The sequence below is a fragment of the Ovis aries genome, chromosome 1, assembly GCF_016772045.2.
Source record: "Ovis aries strain OAR_USU_Benz2616 breed Rambouillet chromosome 1, ARS-UI_Ramb_v3.0, whole genome shotgun sequence".
NCBI classification, from domain to species: domain Eukaryota; kingdom Metazoa; phylum Chordata; class Mammalia; order Artiodactyla; family Bovidae; genus Ovis; species Ovis aries.
Window position 1 is genome coordinate 272,763,035 of NC_056054.1, and position 23,470 is coordinate 272,786,504.

Sequence of the window (23,470 nt, forward strand, 5' to 3'; positions counted from 1 at the left end):
GGAGAATTTTGAGCATTACTTTACTAGCGTGTGAGATGAGTGCAATTGTGTGGTAGTTTGAGGCATTGCCTTTCTTTGGGATTGGAATGAAAACTGACATTTTCCGGTCCTGTGGCCACTGCTGAGTTTTCCAAATTTGCTGGCATATTGAGTGCAGCACGTTCACAGCATCATTTGTTAGGATTTGAAATAGCTGAACTGGGATTCCATCACCTCCACTAGCTTTGTTTGTAGTGATGCTTCTAAGGCCCGCTTGACTTCACTTTCCAAGATGTCTGGCTCTAGATTAGTGATCACATCATCATGATTATCTGGGTCATGAAGATCTCTTTTGTACAGTTCTTCTGCATATTCTTGCCACCTCTTCTTAATATCTTCTGCTTCTGTTAGGTCCATACCATTTCTGTCCTTTATTGAGCCCATCTTTGCATGAAATGTTCCCTTGGTATCTCTAATTTTCTTGAAGAGATCGCTAGTCTTTCTCATTCTGTTCTTTTCCTCTATTTCTTTGCACTGATAGCTGAGGAAGGCTTTCTTATTGCTTCTTGCTATTCTTTGGAACTCTGCATTCAGACTCTTATATCTTTCCTTTTCTCCTTTGCTTTTCACTTCTCTTCTTTTCATAGCTATTTGTAAGGCCTCCTCAGAGGCCATTTTGTTTTCTTGCATTTCTTTTCCATGGGGATGGTCTTGATCCCCGTCCCTTGTACAATGTCATGAACCTCCATCCATAGTTCATCAGGCATTCTTGTCTATCAGATCTAGTCCCTTAAATCTATTTCTCACTTCTACTGTATAATTATAAGGAATTTGATTTAGGTCATACCTGAATGGTCTAGTGGTTTTCCCTACTTTTTTCAGTTTAAGTCTGAATTTGGCAATAAGGAGTTCATGATCTGAGCCACAGCCAGCTCCTGGTCTTGTTTTTGCTGACTGTATAGAGCTTCTCCATCTTTGGCTGCAAAGAATATAATCAATCTGATTTCAGTGTTGACCATCTGGCGATGTCCATGTGTAGAGTCTTCTCTTGTGTTGTTGGAAAAGGGTGTTTGCTATGACAAGTGCATTCTCTTGGCAAAACTCTATTAGCCTTTGTCCTGCTTCATTCCGTACCCCAAGGCCAAATTTGCCTGTTACCCCAGGTGTTTCTTGATTTCCTACTTTTGCATTCTAGTCCCCTATAATGAAAAGGACATCTTTTTGGGTGTTAGTTCTAAAAGGTCTTGTAGGTCTTCACAGAACTGTTCAACTTCAGCTTCTTCAGCATTACTGGTTGGGGGATAGGCTTGGATCACCATGATATTGAATGGTTTGCCTTGGAAATGAACAGAGATCATTCTGTCATTTTTGAGATTGCATCCAAGTACTGCATTTTGGACTCTTATTGACCATGATGGCTACTCCATTTCTTCTGAGAGATTCCTGCCCACAGTAGTAGATATAATGGTCATCTGAGTTAAATTCACCCATTCCAGTCCATTTTAGTTCGCTGATTCCCAGAATGTCAACATTCACTCTTGCCATCTCTTATTTGACCACTTCCAATTTGCCTTGATTCATGGACCTGACATTCCAGGTTCCTATGCAATATTGCTCTTTACAGCATCAGACCTTGCTTCTATCACCAGTCACATCCACAGCTGAGTATTGTTTTTGCTTCGGCTCCATCCCTTCATTTCTTCTGGAGTTATTTCTCCACTGATCTCCAGTAGCATATTGGGCACTTACTGACCTGGGGAGTTCCTCTTTCGGTATCCTATCATTTTGCCTTTTCATACTGTTCATGGGGTTCTCAAGGCAAGAATACTGAAGTGGTTTGCCATTCCCTTCTCCAGTGGACCACATTGTATCAGATCTCTCCACCATGACCCTCCCGTCTTGGGTGGCCCCACATGGCATGGCTTAGTTACATTGAATTAGACAAGGCTGTGGTCTGTGTGATCAGATTGGCTAATTTTCTGTGATTATGGTTTCAGTGTGTCTGCTCTCTCACAACACCTACCATCTTACTTAGGTTTCTCTTACCTTGGACGAGGGGTATCTCTTCACGGCCGCCCCTCCTGACCTTGAATGTGGATTAGCCCCTCTTACAGAACCATAAAAAAGTTTCTTCTGGCCCCCAGACCCTGTAGAAACATGAGATTTTGGATAGTCAATGGAAGTAGCCAGATGCATTCTAGTTCCACCAATATTATGTGTTCCTAGTAATTATTTTCTCCAGTCTCACCCTCTGTCCACTCATTGCACAGGCAATTTAGAGTTCACAGTTAGGACACAGTCTAAGACCTGACTTGTAATTTTTCCATTATGAACATGTAGGTATATTTCATTTTTGAGAAGTATTTATAGATGTGGTCAAAATTCTATTTACTCCTTTTCCTACATAATTAGCAAGTAACCATTTCCCTTTATCCTTAGATTTGAGAGAAGACATAAAGAAATACGTAGTGATCCTCCATATCCCACGTGATGGCTTGCTCCTCAGAACGACACAGTTCGTACCATGTTGCTTCCAACTACTTATAACCATATGAATCAAGGGCTTTCTGATTCTAATTTGGCCTAAAACATTTTCAGCCACCTTGAGTGTTCATTTCATGGGATAAAATAGGCTATTGAAGATATTGACAATAAATCTGATCATTAAGCAGGTTGGGCTCATTCTTTCACTCATTCATCCACTGAATGAAAAATGAATTGATCCAGGATAATAAACTAGCACTTCTCTTTCCTGCTCAATTCTTACCCAAACATGTGTTTGATACATGTGGCTATCTCATTCCTTTGTCAGGCAGTCTCCTGTTGTGTAATATTTCACCCTTTCAGAAAATGGACCTTTGCCACAAAAAATTCCATCACCATTTCCTCACCTACTCCATCGTCCCTCTGACATTCTGGAATTTGGGATTCTGTTCTTTCCTTCATAGGAACTTTGGACGATATAAACTTTTCAGGCTGTGAGTCAGTTTATCCATTCTGTTTCAGAGGAAATCAGAAAGCTGGAAGGGGCCCTTAAGAGGTTATATTCAGTCCATCCTCTCATTAAGAGAAAGTTTAGCCCAAACGTGGATTGCCCAAAGTGAAAATTAAGTCATACTCTTTGTACAAATCCTCTGGTCGGCCTTGACCATGTGCCATTCCCTGTCCCAGCAGCTTTACATGCGTTCTCCTGTTTGATGTTGATAGCAAACCAATAAGCAGGTCATCTTATTGTCCCTATTTTGCAGATAAGGAAGCAGATTCATAAAGATGACATGGATAAAATGGGCCTTGCTGCTGCTGCTGTTAAGTCTCTTTAGTCATGTCCGACTCTGTGAAACGCCAAAAATGGCAGCCCACCAGGCTCCCCTGTCCCTGGGATTCTCCAGGCAAGAACACTGGAGTGGGTTGCCATTGCCTTAGTTAAGATTAAAACCCAAATCACTCTGATTCAAAATCTGGACAGTAGCACTCAGCTCCTTCTCCAGTGCATAAAAGTGAAAAGGTGAAAGTGAAGGCGCTCAGTCATGTCTGACTCCTAGCGACCCCATGGACTGCAGCCCACCAGGCTCCGCCATCCATGGGATTTGCCAGGCAAGAACACTGGAGTGGGGTGCCATTGCCTTAGTTAAGACTAAAACCCAAATCACTCTGATTCAAAATCTGCACAGTAGCACTCAGTTCCTCTGCATTCTAAACTAGTATTGTTTTCCTAAAATTTATTTTATTGAAGGATAGCTGATTTACAATATTGTGTCAATTTCTGTCATATACCAAAATGATTCAGTTATATATATATATATTCTTATCCTTTTTCCATTATGGTTTATTGAACCATAATGCTATACAGTAGGGCCTTGTTGCTTATTCATTCTATATACAATACCAAAAAATATTATTAACACAAAAAGTGTCTCCAAGTTTTTGGTTCTATGTCTTTTTTCTCCCTAAGTATTAAGGGATACTGGTATTTGATTTCATGCCTTTTTATTTTTGCTTTTCAAATCAGAGCTTTATGTTGTTCACTTCTCATCTGTTTACATTATGAACTCTATAAATGAGTGCTGTCTTTAGGAGTTATGAGAGATAAGAGAAGAAGCGTTAGGTTGCTCAATAGGATAAATAACAAAGATGGAAGAAAATAGCACTGAATGCAAGTTAAAACCTGGATAGAAAAATGAGGGTTAGGTGAGGACACAAACAGCAGGCAGCATCTGGAGGTTTCTCCATGCAGGTGGTCAATACTGTTGATGTCATTCAGGCACTAAGTTGTGTCTGACTCTTTGCGACCCCATGGCCTATAGCGCACCAGGCTTCCCTGTCCTTCACTGTCTCCCAGAGTTTGCTCAAACTCATGTCCATTGACTCAGTGATGCCATCCAACCATCTCATCCTCTGTCAGCCCCTTCTCCTCCTGCCTTCAATCTCCCAGCATCAGAGTCTTTTCCAATGAGTCAACTCTTCACATCAAGTGGCCAAAATATTGCAACTTCAGCTTCAGCAGTAGTCTTCCCAAATGAATAGTCAGGGTAGATTTCCTTTAGGATTGACTAGTTTGATTCAACCAGCCTGGCATTTCACATGATGTACTCTGCATGTAAGTTAAATAAACAGGATTATAATTTATAGCCTTGATGTACTCCTTTCCCAATTTGGAACAAGTCCATTGATTGTTCCATATCTGATTCTAACTGTTGCTTCTTGACCTGCATACAGGTTTCTCAGAAGACTGATATTCCCATTTCTTTAAGAATTTTCCACAGTTTGTTGTGATCCACACAGTCAAAGACTTTAGCATAGTCAATGAAGCAGTATGTTTTTTCTGGAACTCTAGTGCTTTCTCTACAACATCGACAGATGTTGGCAATTTGATCTCTTGTTCCTCTGCCTTTTTAAAATTCAGTTTATACATCTGGAAGTTCTGAGTTCTTGTACTGTTGAAGCCTAGCTTGGAGTATTTTGAGCATTAGCTTGCTAGCATATGAAATGAGCACATCTGAATGGTAGTTTGAACATACTTTGGCATTGCCTTTCTTTGGGATTGGAATGAAAACTGACCTTTTCCAGTCCTGTGGCCATTGCTGAGTTTTCCAAATTTGCTGGCATATTGAGTGCAACACTTTAACAGCATCATCTTTAAGGATTTGAAATAGCTCAGCTGGAATTCTAGCACCTCCAGCAGCTTTGTTCGTAGTGATGCTTCCTAAGGCCCACTTGACTTCACATTCCAGGATATCTGGCTCTAGATGAGTGATCACACCAACATGGTTATCCAGGTCATTAAGACCTTTTTTTGCATAGTTTTTCTGTGTATTCTTGCCACCTCTTCTTAATATCTTCTGCTTCTGTTAGGTCCTTCTCGGTCCTGTCCTTTATTGTGTCCATCTTTGCATGAAATGTTTTCTTGGTATCTCTAATTTTCTTGAAGAGATCTATAGTCTTTCCTATTCTATTGTTTTCCTCTATTTCTTTGCACTATTCTCTTAAGAGAGCTCTCTTATCTCGCCTTGATATCCTCTGCAACTCTGCATTCAGTGGGTTTATCTTTCTTTCCCTTCCTCCTTTGCCTTTTGCTTCTCTCCTTTTTTAGTTTTCGTAAGGCCTCATCAGACAGCTACTTTGTTTTCTTGCATTTCTTTTTCTTGGGGATGGTTTTGGTTACCACCTCCTGTACAATGTTACGAACCTCCGTCCCTAGTCCTTCAGGCACTCTTGTCTATCATATCTAATCCCTTGAATCTATTTGTCTCCTCCACTGTATAATCCTAAGGATTTGATTTAGGTCATACCTGAATGGCCTAATGGTTTTTCCTTCCTTTCTTCAAATTAAGGCCAGATTTTGTAAAAAGGAGCTTATGATCTGAGCCACCCTCAGCTCCAGGTCTTGTTTTTGCAATGTATAGAGCTTCTCCATCTTCAACTGCAAAGAATATGATCAATCTGATTTTGGTATTGACCATCTGGTGATGTCCATGTGTAGACTGTCCTTGTATTGTTGGAAGAGGGTGTTTGCTATGACCAGTACATTCTCTTGGCAAAACTCTGTTAGCCTTTGCCCTGCTTCATTATGTACTCCAAGGCCTAACTTGTTGACTTCCTATTTTTTCATTATAATCCCCTACTATGAAAACGACATCTCTCTCTCTTTGGTGTTAGTTCTAGAAGGTAGCTCTTCATAGAACCATTCAACTTCAGCTTCTTCCACATCAGTGGTTAAGGCACAGACTTGGATTACTGTGACGCTGGGTGGTTTGCCTTGGAAATGAATTGAGATCATTCTGCTATTTTTGAGATTGCACTGAAGTACTGCATTTCGGTCTTTTTGTTGACTATGAGGGCTACTACATTTCTTCTAAGGGACACTTGCCCACAGTAGTCAACATGATGGCCATATGAATTAAACTCGCCCATTCCTGTCCACTTTAGTTCACTGATTCCTAAGATGTCAATGTTCCATCTTGCCATCTCCTGGAAAGTTGAGTTCTTTCAGATAGAATCTTGTCAAACAATTTTTTGAACCTTTAAGTGGAATGCCAAATCTAGTGTCCTGTAAGGCTATATATACAAGGTGGAGACCAGCGGAAGGGGCTCTTGAGGTTTATGTGCACTACTTCGGGAGTGTGACAGGCACACAAAGGGCCAGTAGGGAGAGCAGGCAGACTAAATCCCTGAGTTAATGCAGGGTTAGCATGGGTTCATTTTACCACATGATGGTCTGCCTGTAATCTGTATGTTGTTCTTTTACCAGACATGGTCAGGATTTGCATCCTTAAATTTTTAACATATCTAATTATTTAAAATCAAAATTGTAAATACTCAAAAAATGAGGGGAGAATGAAAGAGACAGTATTTAGAGTAATAACATAAAGCTTAAATTCATGGTGCACCCCATGTTAATATAGCAATAGTCTGATTGATCACTTATTTTACAAACACTCTCAAAAGTGAAAATCTCTTTAATTAGAATTTTTAGTACTCTATTCATTCTGATTTGGGCAAACTGGGCTAGTACACCTTTTCCAAAGTTAAATACTTTAAGAGAAACCTTAAAATTTTTGGATCTCAAAACCTTGAGCCTAATACCCTCAAGGTCCAGCCGTGTAGTTGCAAATGGCAAGATTCCACTCTTTTTTATGGCTGAGTAACATTTCATTGTATATGTGCGTCTTGTTTATCCATTATTCTGTGTTTAGATTAAGATGGAGAAAAACAAATACTGTCTGATTTCACTTTTATGTGGCATCTAAAGCATACATGAACAAACAAAATGGAAACAGACTCATAGTACAGAGAGCAAACTCGTTACTGCCAGAGGGAAGCTGGAGTTGGGGAACAGATGCAATCGAGGAAGGAGAGTAAGAGATGTAAACTTCTAGCTATAAAATAAATGTCACAGGGCATAATGTATACACAATAGTCAATAACATTATAACTATTTTATCTGGTGACAGATGGTAACTGGTCTTGCAGTGATGATCATTCCTAATGTATAAAAGTTAAAAAATCACTATGTGGTATGCCTTAAACTAACATAATGTATATTAATAATAACTCATTTTATAAAAATAGAGTGAAAAAATCTGGGTCTCTGTAAACTTTCTGTTGAGAAGGTAGAATGTTACTAATTTAAACTACAGCTGCAAAAGCAATACAGTTATCCAATCTTTGGCTCCACACCCAGAATATTTAGAACTTGTGCAACACTTCTCCTGAGGCTACTAAGAACCAGGGGCTTCAGGGAGATCTCTGCCCCATGAGCCAATTCATAATCTGTTTAATAAGATATGTCTTTGAAACAATGTTAAAAGTCAGTAAGGGATACAAAACAGACTTGAGCAGAATAAAGATAAATGCCATTTCTTTCCTTTTAAATGAGCATACAGGAAACATCGTTTTTAAGTACCAATTTTACTTTTCTTCGGAAACAAGAATACTGTCGGCTTCTGTATTATAAGAAGCAACGCTGAGTCTGTGTCATAAAGCTCAAGACAAATGATTGTTTGCTTAGTAAATGCCCCATCTCCTCACTGTTTCCCTTCCTCCCTTCTTATAAGTCAAAAACTAAAAGAAAAATATTCAAAGTGAGAGTTAAGTTCATGTTGAAATGCTGTGGGATAAACCCTTGGCAGACAGCAGCAACAAATAAACATTGAATCAACGATGGTGAGCAAAACAGAGCAGACAAGTGAGTGCTTGCGGGCCAACTCAGTTTCACGGTTTTACTGTTCATGTCACACTTCCCCCAAGTGCATTTTCTAGAAACACAGAAAGAGGCTATGCACGGAGGTCATACTTGAACAAGGTCATGCAGATGCCCTCAACACTATAAAATGCACACTCTTCTCTGATGAGGGGTGCTCGGCTCATCAGAAAGAGCTCTGGCTATACAGTCTCATGGCCTGGGTCCATGCAGTCTTTGTTGTGTGACTTCAGATACACTTCACTTCTGTACGCTTCTCATCTGAGGCACAAGAGCTACATTCTCTCTAAATTCTAGCAGCTCCACACAGGGAACCATTCTGTGATATAATAGATAGTACTGGCAGGGGGAAAAAAACCCACAGATAATTAAGCTAAGAACACATGGAAATACTGAGCCCACCTTCTGAAACAATCCTGAGGAGGAAGCTGCCCCAGAACCCCTGTAGGTTCTGTGTGTGAGGGGCTCACTCCAGCCAGAGGAGGAGCCTGCCTTGACTACTGATCCTTTCCAGGTCTAAAGATGCTGGAATCCTCCTAGATCCCAGGACATAAACTCGAAGGGACTCAAATTTCAAGGAGGCAGATCCACTAGGAATGAAGTGCCCGACTTAGAAAAGTTACAGAATAAATCCAGAAGTCCTCCAGAAAGACTAAAGTGCTAAAACTTAGAGCAGAAATCAGCAAATTATAAAACAAACATAAAATACTTTCAAGGATTGCCTGTATAGTTTTTAATTGTAATTAATTAAGCAATTAATTATCATGTTTAAAATTCAATTTAAAATATAAACTGAATTTGTAAAGAAAATTAAGTTGAAATTAATTGAAAAGTAAAAGAAAATTAATTGAAATTAATTGATTTTAATTTACTGATTAATTTTAAGTTTTAAAATTCAATTAAAAATATATAAAGAAAATTAGGCTTTGAAAACATCAACCTCACAATAGACTGATCAAAATGAAAATAAAGAGAGAAGGCATAAATTGGTAATTGTATAAATGAAAAAGAAGACATAACTGTAATAAATAAGGCAAAGACTTGTAAAAAATTGAAACAGTATTTTAAAATATTCACAGGAAGAAAATCCCAGGCCCAGATGGATTTATTGGTAAGTTCCACCAAACTTTTAAGAAACAGATCATCTGAAACTTTTATAAATTATTTCAGAGGTTAGAAAAAGATGAATATTCATCCTTTCAGTTACATGGAACCAGTAAAATCTCAATATGCAAACCAGTTAAGTACTGTAAGAGAAAGGAAAATTAAAAATCCATTTTATTCATTAGTATAAATACAAAAAATCCTAAGTAAGACACTAGCAATTCAACTCCTTTAGTGTATAAAAAAGACAATACACCATTATCAAGTTGGGTTTATGTCCGGTATGCAAGGATTTTTAAAATTAGAAAATATAGCACGTAAGAATTAAAGATTTTAAAATTTAAAAAAAAGAAAATATATTTTTCCAAATAAGAAATGAAGATGGCTAACAAACACATGAAAAGACGTACAATGCTGCTAGTCATCAGCGAATGCAAATCAAAACTACAACAAGATTAGAGCTTCACACTTGTTTAGAAAGGCCATCATCAAAGAGAACACAAATAACAAATGTTGGTGAGGATGTGGAGAAAAGGGAACATTTGTACACTGTTGGTAGGAATATAAATTGATTCAGCCACTGTTGAAAATACTATGGAAGTTTCCCAAACAATAAAGATGAAACTATCATATAACCCAGCAATTCCATTCTTGGATATATATTCAAAACAACAAAACACTAATTCAAAAAGATACATGCACCCCAGTGTTCACAGCAGCATTATTTACAAGCCAAGACATGGAAGCAATCGAAATGCCCATCAACAGATGAACAGATAAAGAGGATGCACATATATATATATACATATATACAATGGAATGCTGCTGCTGCTGCTGGTAAGTCGCTTCAGTCGTGTCCAACTCTGTGTGAGACCCCATAGACAGCAGCCCACCAGGCTCCCCAGTCCCCGGGATTCTCCAGGCAAGAACACCACAGTGGGTTGCCATTTCCTTCTCCAATGCATGAAAGTGGAAAGTGAAAGTGAAGTCGCTCAGTCATGTCGGACACCCAGCGATCCCATGGACTACAGCCTACCAGGCTCCTCTGCTCATGGGATTTTCCAGGCAAGAGTACTGGAGTGGGGTGCCATTCAGCCATAAAAAGATTGAGATATTGCCATTCGCAGTAACATGAATGGACTTGCGGGGCATTAGACTAAGTAATGTAAGTCAGACAGAGAAAGACAAATACTGTAGGATATCATTTGTGTGTAAAATCTAAGAAATGCAACAAACTAGTGAGTATAACAAAAAAGATGCAGACTCCAAGAACAAACCACTGGTTACCACTTGGAGGGGGTGCAACATGCTGGGGGAAATAGGAGGCACAAATGTAAGACAGGCTCAAAGGGAATATAGCCAATATTTTGTAATAACTGCAAATGAAAGTACATTTATAATTGTACCATCTGAGCCACCAGGGAAGTCCTGTATAAACATACAATATTGAGGAAAAGTATATTAAAAAGTTTTTAAAAGACCAAATATAGTCTAAAAAATTAGAAAATACCTAATTACCACATCAACATACTAAAGGAGATAAACTGTAAATATGAAAGGAAAACCACTTAATTCATAATTTTACAAAAACTCAGTAAACTAGGAGTAGAAGGAAACTTAACTGGATAAAGGATATATATTTAAAATCTGCAACAGATAACCAACCTAATGGGAAAATATTAGAAATACTCTCTCTAAAATGAAGAAGCATAAAGTGGTCCTCCTTTACTCTAAGGTTCTGGTGAAATTAAAGCCTGAAGGATGAAAAAAAGAATAAGAATGAATAAAATTGTCACTGTTTACAAGTGATATGACTGTCTACATCTCTAGACAAGTTATTAAAAATAACAAGTATTCAAGATGTCTTCACATAACATCGAGATATAAAAGTCAATTGCATTTTCATGTATATACAATAAGGAACCAGAAAACTTAATAATTCTTTTAAAATAGTCATGTTAACATAGCATCAACGTCAAACACCCTCCTCCCCAGAAAACATTAAAATATGTAATATGTAAAGGTCCGTCTAGCCAAGGCTATGGTTTTTCCAGTGGTCATGTATGGATGTGAGAGTTGGACTGTGAAGAAAGCTGAGTGCCGAGGAATTGATGCTTTTGAACTGTGGTGTTGGAGAAGACTCTTGAGAGTCCCTTGGACTGTAAGGAGATCCAACCAGTCCTTTCTAAAGGAGATCAGCCCTGGGATTTCTTTGGAAGGAATGATGCTGAGGCTGAAACTCCAGTACTTTGGCCACCTCATGCCAAGAGTTGACTCATTGGAAAAGACTCTGATGCTGGGAGGGATTGGGGGCAGGAGGAGAAGGGGACGACCCAGGATGAGATGGCTGGATGGCATCACTGACTCGATGGACATGAGTCTGAGTGAACTCTGGGAGTTGGTGATGGACGGGGAGGAGGCCTGGTGTGCTGCGATTCATGGGCTTGCAAAGAGTCGGACACAACTGAGCGACTGAACTGAACTGAACTGAAAAGGTTGAAAGCAAAGTTTATACAATTTTACTGAACAACAATATACCAAGGGAATGGAATAGACAGTCCAGAGATGACATGCATAATAGCCTTGGTAAACCAGTGGGGTGGGCGGGAAGTGGTTATTTACATGGAAAGAAGTGAAACTAGATCTGTCTTTCACACTGTATACAAAAGTCAACTACAGAGGGATAAAGTTCTTAAATGTTAAAAGCAAAACTTTAAAATATTAGGTAAAAACTAGTATTTTGTATTAATTTATGCCAGGGTCCAGCCCCAGTGGATCCAGGGTAATTCGAAGGGGAGACAGAGTTGGCGTCCTAGGAAAAAGCTATTTAATTAGAAATTTAAAGAGAGATTAGAGAAGAATAGTGTAGTAGAAAAATTAATGGAGAAAAATGCTGAATAACTTGGTTTATGTGGAATACCAATAAAACTCCAAGACAAGGAATTTGCACCATCTACGTAGGCCACCGGCGCCCACTTGAATAGCAGAGGGTGTCCCGCCTTGGGCTCCCTTTCACGTGGGTCTTAGAAGCCAGGGCAAGTAAGTAGACATGGTGAGCATCCACGCTCCAGATGGGAATTCAGCCAGAAGGGGAAAGAAAGAACGACACGGGGGAATCAGTCTTTCCAGAAACTGATCCATTTTCTTTATTTTCAGGTTTGCTTATATACTTTTTGTTATACATAGGGATGAATACAGAGTCACGTGGGGTCAGCAGACATGACCCTTGTCAAAATCAGGTGCTTCATATAAAAGTATACAAAGGTTTTAGGGGTTTTACATCATCTTCTGGCCATGAGGCCTGCTTCATTTATGGCCCTTTCTGATAATGGTCAGTCAACCAGAAAACTTCTTTTTTCCAGCGGTGATTTTTTCTTAAACTAGGTGCCACCCTCCAAAGGTACCAGATAAAGTTGCATTCCTGTAGGGTGAGGGTGCAGGGGGTTATAATCAAGAAAATGAATTTACTTAGCCTAAGGTTTAACATGATTAATATCAATGGTTAATACTTATTTCTCCCATATGCTAGTTATATTCATTATAAGGGCAAGGAATATGGGGATTTAGCAGCAAATATTGGCTCAACAAATGAAAAACCCTTCACCAATATAATTTCTAATCAACCCACTATACTGTATTAATAATTTTCTAACTTCTCAAAAGAGTCTGTATTTAGAAAGTTTTAAAGCATCTCGTGCCTCTCACAGTTGGGAGGCTGTAAACAATCACATGTGGCCGGATGAACCTGCTCAGGCAGGCTAGAGAACCTTCAGAGGAGTTTGTAAGTTAAAACACTCTTGTCACACCCAGGAATTTTTATTAACTTGGAGCTGTAAGTTAACTCCTTCTCTGAAAGAGGTGGTGGGGGTCAGCCCCCTGTAAAGTCAGAGGTGTAGGTGAGAGCATAAAACAGTAAAGTAGGCAGACTCTGGTTTTGGGGGTAGATGCTTGTGAACAGGGGGTCTCCTGAGGCTCGATCCCGCCTTTGCGTTATGCCGAGCCTCCTTCCTCATGACCTTTGCCATGGGCGGAGTTCCTCACGCTGTCTCCTGGCAAATTTAAGTGGATACATTTTCAAACTTGCTTTGTGATTGTTCAGGCACTATGTCATATCCAACTCTTTGTGACCCCATTAATGGCAGCACACCAGGCTTCCTTGTCCTTCACTGTGAGTTTGCTCAAACTCATGTCCATTGAATCTGTGATGCCATTCTCTGTCTCATCCTCTGTCATCCCTTTTTCCTCCTGCCTTCAATCTTTCCCAGCATCAGGGTCTTTTCCAATCAGTTGGAAAGATGGTCTTTTCCATCAGTTCTTCACACCAGGTGGCCAAAGTACTGGAGCTTCAGCTTCAGCATCAGTCCTTCCAATGAGTATTCAGGGTTGATTTCCTATAGGATTGACTGATTTGGTCTCCTTGCTGTCCAAGGGACTCTCAAGAGTCTTCTCCAACACCACAGTTCAAAAGCATCAATTCTTTGGTGCTCAGCCTTCTTTATCGTCCAACTCTCATATCCATACATGACTACTGGAAAAACCATAGCTTTGATTAGTGTTGTTTCTACTTTTTAACTGTCTAGGTTTGTCATAGCTTTTCTTCCAAGGAGCTAGCATCTTTTAATTTCATGGCTGCAGTCACTGTCTGCAGTGATTTTGGAGCCCAAGTAAATAAAATCTGTCACTGTTTCCCCATCTACTTGCCATGAAGTGATGGGAACATATGCCATGGTCTTAGTTTTTTAAATGTTGAGTTTTAAGCCAGCTTTTTCACTCTACTCTTTTACTTTCATTAAGAAGCTCTTTAGTTCCTCTTCACTTTCTGCCATAAGGGTGGTATCATCTGCATATCTGAGGTTGTTGATTTTTTCTCCCAGAAATCTTGATTCCAGCTTGTGATTCATCCAGCTTGGCATTTTGCATGATGTACTCTGCATGTAAGTTAAATAAGCAGGGTGACAATATATAGCCTTGATGTACTCCTTCCCAGATTTTGAACCAGTCCATTGTTCCATGTCTGGTTTTAACTGCTGCTTTTGACCTGCATACAAGTTTCTCAGGAGGTAGGTAAGGTGGTTTGGTGTTCCTATTTTTGTGACCCACATGGTCAAAGACTTTAGCATAGTCAATGAGGCAGAAGTAGATGTTTTTCTGGAATTCCCTTGCTTTTTCTATGATTCAACTGATGTCGGCAATTTGATCTCTGGTTCCTCTGCCCTTTCTAAATCCACCTTGTACATATGGAAGTTCTCGGTTCATATGCTATTGAAGCCTACCTTGAAGGATTTTAAGCATAACCTTGCTAGCATTTGAAATGTGTACATATTGGGAAAAGATATTCACAATACTGATAAAGAATTTGTATCCTTTGATCTGTTTATGTCTTCTTTGATTTCTTTCACCAGCATCTTATAGTTTTTGGAGTACAAGTCTTTTGTCTCCTTAGGCAGGTTTATTCCTAAGTATTTTATTTCAGTTTTTGATGTGATGGTAAATGGAATTGCTTCTTGAATTTCTTTTTCTGATCTTTCAACATTAGTGTACAGAAATGCAACAGGTTACTATGAATTAATTTTGTAACCTGCAACTGTACCAAGTCCACTGGTGAGTTCAAGTAGTTTTCTGGTACCATCCTTAGGATCTTCTATGTATAGTATCATGTCATCTGCATACAGAGACAGTTTAACTTCTTTTCCAGTTTGGATTCTCTTGACTTCTTTTTCTTCTCTGATTGCTGTATCTATGACTTCCAAAGCCATGTTGAATAAAAGTGGTGAGAGTGAACATCTTTGTCTTATTCTTGATTTTAGAAAGAATGCTTTCAGCTTTTCACTATTGAGTATGATTCTAATTCTAGATTTATCATATATGGCCTTTATAATGTTGAGTTATGTAACCTCTATGCCCACTTTCTGAAGAGTTTTTATTGTAAATAGGTGCTGAATTTTGTCAAAAGCTTTTTCTGCATCTATTGAGATGATTGCATGTTTTTTATTTTTCAATTTGTTGATGTGGTGTATCACATTGATTGATTTGCAGATGTTGAAAAATCCTTGCATTCCTGGAATGATTCCACTTGATCATGGTGTAAAATCTTTTTAATATGGACTCAGATTGCCCAGTATTTTGCTGAGGATTTCTGCATCTATGTTCATCAGTGATATTGATCTATAATTTTCTTTTTTGTGCTGTCTTTGTCTGGTTTTGGTATCAGGGTTATGGTGGCCTCATTAAATGAGTTTGGAAGTTTTCCTTCCTCTGCAACTTTTTAGAACAGTTTAAGAAGGATCAGTGTTAGCTCTTCTCTAAATGTGTGAAGCTGTAAAGTCCTGAACTTTTGTTTGCTAGGACGATTTTAATCACAGTTTCAATTTCAGTGCTTGTGACTGGTCTGTTAATATTTTCTATTTTTTTCTGCCTCTGTCTAAGGAGACTGTACCTTTCTAAGAATTTGTCCATTTCTTCCAGCTTTTCTATTTTATTAGACATAAACAGAAGGAAATATGTACTATGTTTATGGATTGGATGAATCAATATTGTCAAAATGATTATACTACTGAAGACAACCTACAGATTTGATGCAATTTATATCAAATTGCCAATGGCATTTTTCACAGAACTAATGAAAAAAATTTCAAAATTTGTATGGAGACACAAAGGATCCCAAATAGCCAAAGAAATCTTAAAAAAGAAAAATGGAGCTGGATAAATCAGGCTTCTTGACTTCAGAGTATACTACAAAGCTTCAGTCATCGAAACAGTATGGTACTGGCATAAAAATAGAAATATAGATGAATGGAACAGGATAGAAAACTCAGAATTAAGCCCATGCACCCATGGTCAATTAATCAATGACAAAGAAGCAAGACTACACAATGTTGGAAAGACAGTCTCTTCAACAAACAGTGTTGAGTAAACTGGACAGCCACATGTGAAAAAATGAACTTAGATTATTCTTTAACTCCATACACAATAATAAGCTCAAAATGGATCAAAGACCTACATGTGAGACTGGACACTATAAAACTCCTAGAGGAAAACATAGGTAGAACACTTTATGACACAAATCACAGCCACATTTTTTTTTTTGATCCATCTCCTAGAATAATGGGGGGGAAAAACAAAAATAAATGGGAACTGCTTAAACTCAAAAGGTTTTTCTTGGCAAAGGAAAATATAAACAAAGCAAAAAACAACCCTCAGATAGGGAGAAAATGTTTGCAAATAAAGTGACCGATAAGGGATTAGTCTCCAAAATTTACAAACAGCTTATGATGCTTAACAGCATCAAAACAAATAACCCACTTTAAAATGGGCAGAAGACCGGAATAGAAGTTTCTCCAAAGAGGACATGCAGACGGTCAATAGGCACATAAAAAGATGTTCAATATCTCTAGTTATTAGAGATATGCAAATCAAAACTACAGTGAGATATCACCTCACACTGGTCAGAATGGCTATCATAAAAAATCCACAAACAAGAAATGCTAGAGAGAATGTGGAGAGAAGGGAGCCCTCCTAACACCTGGTGGGAATGTAAATCGGTACTCTGGAGAACAATATAGAAGTTCCTTAGAAAAATAAAAATAGAGCTACTGTATGAGCCTGCAGTCCAACTCTTGGGCATATATCTGGAGAAAAACATGATCCAAAAGAATACATGCACCCCAGTGTTCATTGCAGCACTGCTTACAATAGCCAAGACATGGAAGCAACCTAAATGTCCAGAGACAGAGGAATGGATAAGGAAGATCTGGTACATATGTACAGTGGAATGTTACTTAACCATTAAAAAGAGTGAAATAATTCCATTTGCAGCAACATGGATAGACCTAGAGAGTGCCATACTAACTGAAGTCAGATAGAGAAGGAGAAATATCATATGACATTCCTTACAGGTGAAATTTAAAAAAGCAATGACACAAAAGAATTTATTTGCAAAAAGAAAGAGACACATAGAAAACAAACTTACAGTTTCCAGAGGGCAAGGATACTTAGGGACTTTGGGAAGATCATATACATATGGCAATATTTAAAATGGACAACCAACAAGGACTTACAGTATAGCACAAGGAACTCTGCTCAGTGTTATGTGGCAGCCTGGATGGGAGGGGGGTCTGGGGAAGAACGGATACATGTATATGTGTGGCTGAATCTTCTTGCTGTTCACCTAAAACTACCACAGCATTGTTAATCAACTATATCCCCAATACAAAATAAATAGTTTAAAGTTTGGGGAAAAAAATAATTGGTATCAAAAATATATAATACTCCTAGAATTTCTATGAATTGGGCAAAAAACATAAACTGAAAGCATAGACCTGCCTGAAAAACGTATAGGCTCTAACCATATGAAGAAATATTCAAATTTATTAATGCTCAGGGAAACGTGAATCAGGGTCACATGGAGATGTCATCTTATAATCAGCAAAAATTTTAAAGTCTCACAAAATAAATAGATCGAGACCTCATACATTTTTGGTGCAAGTGCAAATTGGTACAACCACTTTGGAAAACAGTTTGGCATTATCTTATAAAAGCGAACATTCTCAAGCCCTGTGCCCTGACAACTCTACTCCTGGGAAAGCTCTTGCATACATATGTGAGGTGAGGTGTTCAGGAATCATCAATAAAATGAAAAGGCAACCTGTTCAATGGTAGAAAATATTTGCAAATCATATATCTGATAAGGGGTTAATATCCAAAATATATAAAGAACTCACTAGGGAAGCCCATAAAGAACTCAGGCAATACCAAAAAACCAAACAACTCTATTTAGAGATGGTCATAAGATCTGAATAGACATTTTTCCAAAGAAGACATACTCACAAGTGAAAAGATGGTCAGTATTATTAATCATCAGGGAAATGCAAATCAAAACCACAATGAGATCAGCTCACACCTGTTAGAATGGCTGTTATCAAAAAGACAAGATATAAGAAATTGCTGATGTCGAGAAAGGGAACATTTGTACACTGTTGGTGGTGATATAAATTGGTGCAGTCATTATGAAAAACAGTATTGAGATCTCTCAAAACCTTACACACAGAAACTTAAACCTCAAAATCTTAAACATAGAACAATCAGACATGACTGAGCGACTTCACTATAAAACGTGCAGCACTGAGAGTGAACGGTAATATACAGACTCTGGGTGGTAATAATGTGTTCCGTTCAGTTCAGTCGCTCAGTCATGTCTGACTCTTTGAGACCCCATGAATCGCAGCATGCCAGGCCTCCCTGTCCATCATCAACTCCCGGAATTCACCCAAACTCACGTCCATTGAGTTGGTGATGCCATCCAGCCATCTCATCCTCTGTCGTCCCCTTCTCCTCCTGCCCCCAATCCCTCCCAACATCAGAGTCTTTTCCAATGAGTCAACTCTTCGCATGAGGTGGCCAAAGTACTGGAGTTTCAGCTTTAGCATCAGTCCTTCCAAAGAACACCCAGGGCTGATCTCCTTTAGAATGTGTAAATGTAGATTTATCAGTTGTAACCAATGTACCACTCTGGTGGGGGTTGTTGATGTGGTATGTATGTCCATATTGCGGGGTTAGGGTACATGAGAAACTTCTGTGCCTTTTTTGTACCTCTGTTCAGTTTTGTTGTGAATCTAAAACTACTTTTAAAAATAAAATCTACTGGGCAAAAAAGCAAAAGAATAATAAACACATGACCTAGGATGCACAGGATGTGGGAGGCAGGGGAAAGGAATTGACAGGGAACTTATTACAGATATATGTTATTGTTAATATTCCAGTTTTCACATGGGTAGAGTTTCATGGGTTTGTTATATTAATACACAGCAGCAAATAAACAGAAAGGACTTATGGATGAATGTGTATAATGAACTAATGTTTAGAATTAATCCTATATGTGTACCTGAGAGTCAATAGATGTTTATAAAAGAGTAACCAATTTTTAAAATTAAATACAGATAGAGGAAAGAGAGAGAGAGAAAATAAGGCAGTCCAGCCAAGAGCCTAGTGATCTGCTGTGGGCAGATATGGAACTGTTACAGGGAGAAATTTCTTCCCCTGTGATGGTCATCTGTGAAAAGTTTCATTTTAGTGGCATAGGAAGCAAGGAAACATGAACATCTTTTGATCAAAAAAACTTTTCCCAAATACATAACTCGCCATGGCATCTTATGGGATCCAAATAAAGGAACTCAAATCAACAAATTTTCACCCTGATAAACCACCTAGCATCATGAGTCTGGTAGCAGACCCCTCTAGGTGTTCACCAAAAATCTGCACTGCTTTCCTCCACTTTGTAGAGATGTCACGGAGCTGTGGCTGCCAGCTGGGGTCTGCATGTCCCAGACCCACTTCCAGAGGTGAACCATGGAGTCCTGGCCAGTGGAATGTGAGCAGAAGTGACATCACCTGCTTTCAATTAGCTCGATGCCTCTTGCAGGGTGGCCCTCCCTGCCTTTCCCCTTCTAGTCTGCTTGAACAGAGACAATCTCAAAGCCAAATGTTGAAGAGGGGAGCTACTTCCATCTGGGGTTGGAATGACTGTAGAGAGGGGTTCCCCATGAACGTGTGTATTCATGTGTATTAACCCACTTCTGACCCATCAATAATAGAGTAACTTATTGTGCGGAGAAGACAATGGCAAGCCACTGCAGTACACTTGCCTAGAAAATCCCATGGACAGAGGAGCCTGGTAGGCTGCAGTCCATGGGGTTGCTACAAGTTGGACAGGACTGAGCGACTTCACTTTCACTTTTCACTTTCATGCATTGGAGAAGGAAATGGCAACCCACTCCAGTGTTCTCGCCTGGAGAATCCCAGGAACGGGGGAGCCTGTTGGGCTGCCGTCTACGGGGTCGCACAGAGTCGGACACGACTGAAGCGACTTAGCAGTAGCGTTGGCTTTCCAGTGTACATTTTTGAGGTGTATTTTCTACAGCAGCAAGTTTCACCCAAACCAACATAGACCCCAACATCTGTGTTAGTCGAGTAGCAGAAAATAGGAGGAACAGGAGAGGGTATGACCAGGGCACAAGGGAGTGAGAACAAAATTCCTGAGGCCCAGAGGGATTCACTACGCTGAAGACGACTCGGCAACACAAACACTGACGTTGCAGTCCAGGTACACTACAACTCAGCTCTGGGCTGTGTCGCCTCGTAGTGAGACCCACAGACTCTGTCATCAGACTGCACGATTAAAATCCTACTCATGTGACCCACTAACTGCAGGAGCCCATTTCTCAACTATAAAATGGTGCTTGTAGCCACAGCCACTTCAAGGAACTGTTGTAAAGGAGTTGGTGTTGCATTGCTGTGCCTTTGACATTAAATACATTTTAGCTATCAGCATTATTTTCATTCTTGTAATTGCCATCTTCACAGTGGGACAGCTTGTAAGTAAAGCAACCTAGAAAACACACTGGCTAAGGAATAACCTGGGTTTCTCTGGCCGTTCAATGGTAAAAAATAATCCACCTGCCCAGGCAGGAGACACAGGAGATGCACGTTTTATCCCTGGAGGAGGAAAGGGCAACCCACTCCAGTATTCTTGCCTGGGAAATCCCATGGATCTAGGAGGCTGACAGGCTACAGTCCATGGGGTTGCAAAAGAGTCAGATACGATTAACAACTAAACACCAGCAAGAATGACTTAGAAGGGCTAAGTATTTACTTCCTCTCCTTCCCCCCCGCCCCAACACATTTTGACTCAATACTTGTACAGGCTTTTATAGGTGTAAGCTTTGCTGAGGAATTATATATTCTGCACCTTTCCAAGACCTGTCACAGCCATTGCCTCCCTGAATCCTGACAGCAGCCTTGTGAGGCTGACAGGAATTATTATTCCCACTTTACAGAGGAAATATCTGAGGGTTAAAGAAGCTAAACTTTGCCCAGATCCCAGCCAGTCCCCGAATTCTGAGTCCAGGACTTTTTTCACTACATCACAGAGCTTCCCTTGGGGCAAAGCTTTGCATGCTATCGAGTTCTGAGGAAGGAGGAATTTTATCTTGTATGTTAGAATGTACCCGGTCATCTGGCTGTAATTATTTTTTACTGAAAATTATTTCTTTAAATTATCTTCTTTCTCAATGAATGTCAACTGTGAATTCCTGCTCTTTGCAGTTGATCCCATTAACTCTGGATAAAGGCTCTTTATCTCCAGGTTTCTCTTTTTCTCTATTTGGCTGAATCTACAGAAGGGCAGCCATATTGACACAATTCACAAAAGCCAACAATGACATCAGCTAGTTGGAGAGCTGTCCAGCAATACCCTGAAGGACCAGAGAAGTAATGAAATATATTGGGTCATTGATAAAGTATTTTTTATTTGTTGCAGCTAAATTAAAAGCATACATGGCTTAGGATGGCAGGAAGTAGGAATTAGGCTTAACTGATCCTCTTTAATTGTTGACCTCCTAAGTTGGAGGTTAAGAAAATCAAGAGATAACCAAAGAGATTCAGACACGGTAACATGCTTAAGTTGGCATGAATTTTCTCTACCAGCTCCAGTAGTTATATATGGATGTGAGAGTTGGACCACAAAGAAGGCTGAGTGCCAAAGAACTAATGCTTTTGAATTGGAGTGCTGGAGAAGACTCTTGAGAATCCACTGGACAGCAAAAAGATACGATCCGTCAATCCTAAAGGAAATCAACCTTGACTATTCACTGGAAGGATGGATGCTGAAGCTGAAGCTCCAATACATCGGTCATCTGATGCAGAGCTGACTCATTGGAAAAGACCTTGATGCTAGGAAAGACTGAGGGCAAGAGGAGAGGGTATGGCAGAAGATGAGGTGGTTAGATAGCATCACTGACTTAATAGACATGAGTTTGAGCAAACTGCAGGAGATAGTGAAGGATAGGGAAGCCTGGCATGCTATGGTTCCCAGGATCACAAAGAGTCAGACATGACTTAGAGACTGAACAATAACTGCAAAGTGTTTGAAAAATATTCTGGCCTTCAGTTCAGTTCAGTTGCTCTGCCATGTCTGACTCTTTGTGACACCAGCATGCTAGGCCTCCCTGTCCATCACCAACTCCCGGAGTTCACTCAAACTCACGTCCATCGAGTCGGTGATGACGTCCAGCCATCTCATCCTCTGTCATCCCCTATTCTTCCTGCCCCCAATCCATCCCAGCATCAGGGTATTTTCCAATGAGTCAACACTTTGCATGAGGTGGCCAAAGTATTGGAGTTTCAGCTTTAGCATCAGTCCTTCCAAAGAACACCCAGGACTAATCTCCTTTCAAATGGACTGGTTGGATCTCCTTGCAGTCCAAGGGACTCTCAAGAGTCTTCTCCAACACCACAGTTCAAAAGCATCAATTCTTCAGTGCTCAACTTTCTTCACAGTCCAACTCTCACATCCATACATGACCACAGGAAAAACCATAGCCTTGGCTAGACAGACATTTGTTGGCAAAGCAATGTCTCTGTTTTTTAACATGCTGTCTAGGTTGGTATAACTTTCCTTCCAAGGAGTAAGGAAAATTTCACGGCTGCAATCACCATCTGCAGTGATTTTGCAGCCCCCCAAAATAAAGTATGACACCATTTCCGCTGTTTCCCCATCTATTTCCCATGAAGTGATGGGACCACATGCCATGACCTTCGTTTTCTGAATGTTAAGCTGTAAGCCAACTTTTTCACTCTCCTCTTTCACTTTCATCAACAGGCTTTTTAGTTCCTCTTCACTTTCTGCCATAAGGGTGGTGTCATCTGCATATCTGAGGTGATTGATATTTCTCCTGGCAATCTTGATTCCAGCTTGTGCTTCTTCCAGCCCAGTGTTTCTCATGAGTTAATAAGCAGAGTGACAATATACAGCCTTGACGTACTTCTTTTCCTATTTGGGACCAGTCTGTTGTTCCATGTCCAGTTCCATGTCCAGTTGCTTCCTGACCTGCATATAGGTTCCTCAAGAGGCAGGTCAGGCGGTCTGGTATTCCCATCTCTTTCAGAATTTTCTGCAGTTTATTGTGATCCACACAGTCAAGGCTTTGGCATAGTCAATAAAGCAGAAACAGATGATTTTCTGGAACTCTCTTGCTTTTTCCAGGATCCAGTGGATGTTGGCAATTTGACCTCTGGTTCCTCTGCCTTTTCTAAAACCAGCTTGAACATTCGGAAGTTCACAGTTCACGTATTACTGAAGCCTGACTTGGGGAATTTTGAGCATTACTTTACTAGTGTGTGAGATGAGTGCAA

General features: G+C 39.7%; 1 protein-coding gene across 2 annotated transcripts in view; it reads right to left on the minus strand.

The window, feature by feature from the left end:
- The window catches only part of COL6A6 (collagen type VI alpha 6 chain), a 179,238-nt gene that overhangs the window by 129,951 nt on the left and 25,817 nt on the right, over positions 1-23,470 (minus strand). For both annotated transcript variants that reach the window (XM_042238535.2, XM_060396529.1), the window contains exon 2: positions 2,026-2,126. The gene's annotated coding sequence lies outside the window, so the exon portion shown is untranslated. The remainder of the gene's footprint in view (positions 1-2,025; positions 2,127-23,470) is intronic.